Genomic DNA, 2,171 nt, shown 5'->3' with positions numbered 1-2,171 from the left:
TTCAAAAGTCTAAAATCAGAGAGAACATCTGAGTCAATGAATAAAGTTGTGGAGCATTTTGATGCCAACTAGTGCATAGGGAGTTTGTGGTACTGTAGGGATAAGTACAAGGGCATATCGGCTCATATTTAAGAGCTTAAAAACAACATGTCTTTCGGTGAGAGCAAAAGTTAAAGCCCTGCTTCCTAAATCGACTGATGTTGATAAGGCCAGGCATGCACTCAATTTGGGCATAGTTGTTTTAGTCGCGGTGAGCCCTAGCATGTATGTGGTATACTAACTTTGAAAACAAAGGCTGGAGGGACTAAAGAATTGGAATTGATAGTCAACAATAACTTTGTGATGGATGTTTGAAGAGTTCTGCAAGCCATGGTGAAGTTTTATGATATGCCTATGGAGGAATGCAATGGTCCTCTGAAGATTGTACTAAAGCTTAATGAAAGTGAGGTGGTCAAAGGTAAAAAATTAGAAAGAGTTAGTTTGACAATGATGAATAGAATACTGGACCTTGAAGTTGAGCTTGATGATGCAAGACAGTTTAGTGTGCAATTAGAACATGAGATTTGGTGGTTGGCTGCCTTTGAGGTATGATGGAAATTTGAACTTTAATGCAATAATGCAAAAAGACTTAGAATATTTTGAAATAACATGTGACTTTTTTTTGCAGGTACCGAAAGTCACATTCAATTTTGAAGTGGTTTTTTGACCAAACCGATATCCCAAGTGTGATCAAAGGTCATAACAATGGTAAGCTACTTGAAGTTGAGGGCTATGGATCCTACCATGTAGAATGGCATCTAGCTGTTAACCTCAAGACTATTAAATGTATGTTTAATGTGGCACATGGAGCAAATACAAGCCATCCTTGTCCACTATGCATGCAAACGAGAGTACCTGCGAAGGGTGGTAAAAAGAAACAAAAGCAATGGGCCTTTGAACTTGCAGAGATAGATCAAACTAAGACACCAGATAGGGATGCTCCAGGGAAAGATCCATCATGGAGCCCAATTCTTGATATTTCTCTTGAGTGAGTACACATTTATGCGCTTCATGCTATTGTGAGAATAATTGAAAAGTTGGTGCATCTGTACATCATTGATGCATATAACTTGAAGCCCCAACAAGAGAGTGAGAGGATGATTGCAAGAATTAAAAAGGTTCTTTAAGATATGGGACTACACTCTGGGTAAGTAAAGATTACAAAAGATGAGAAAAAATCTGGAAAAACAAGCAATGTTCCTTGTAAGCCAAGCTTTGGTAGTGTCAAGGCTTTAAAATTCCTTTCTGCAAAGCAAGCTCAAATGTGCTAATGAGTTTGATGTATGGAGAAAGTTACACACTGCCTGTTGTGAATGAGGGGGAAAGGGACAAAAAAGACTGGAAAAGGCACCAGTGTGGTTAGCTCTTGATAGTTTGGTAGCTTACTACAAAAGAAAAGATTCAAAGAAGATGATGCACAGTGTTGTGAATGACTTTAGCCGTTATATGGAGATAGCTTGGGGAAAGAATGACTTTAGCCGTTATATGGAGATAGCTTGGGGAAAGTCATTCATCAATGTTGTGAATGACTTTAGCCGTTATATGGAGATAGCTTGGGGAAAGAATCATTTCACACAGTACATGGTAATCTCTAACTTGGACATTGAGATGTGCATATTGAATGGTCCTATATTTAACGATTTGTTTTTCTATTTGGCAGCACATTTTATATGCTCATGCACCATACATGGCATGGAATTATGGAAGCATTGGAGTGTGGTCCACTCAGGGCTTTCAGGGCATGGAAAGATCGCATTGGCAATCACGTTGTGCATATAATAGAGTGACCCAACATAGGGGTGGTAGAACTAAGTCAAGCCCAATGGCTCAATTGGTTCCATGGTGGTATAGGCATATCGAAATAAGAGCAGCTACAACACTAGCATTCAAAGAGTCCTTAGTGTCCCATGCAGTGTAAGATGTTAATGCGGAATGTCGAAGAAGAATATACAACTCATCGAATGCAAGACAGAATCATGCAAGGTGGCATGCAACCTGTCATAGACAAGGGCACATATGGGTGGAGACAGATGAAAATGATGGTGTAGACTCTTCCAATGTGGATGCCCATGCATAAGTCTCAGAATTTCTTTGTAATTTTAGTTATGTGATTTGCAATAAAGCCAACTTAT

This window comes from Dipteris shenzhenensis, chromosome 7 (genome assembly GCF_047967505.1).
Source record: "Dipteris shenzhenensis isolate YYH24624 ecotype China chromosome 7, Dip_SZ_1.0, whole genome shotgun sequence".
In the NCBI taxonomy this organism is placed as follows: domain Eukaryota; kingdom Viridiplantae; phylum Streptophyta; class Polypodiopsida; order Gleicheniales; family Dipteridaceae; genus Dipteris; species Dipteris shenzhenensis.
This window is presented reverse-complemented; position numbering follows the sequence as displayed.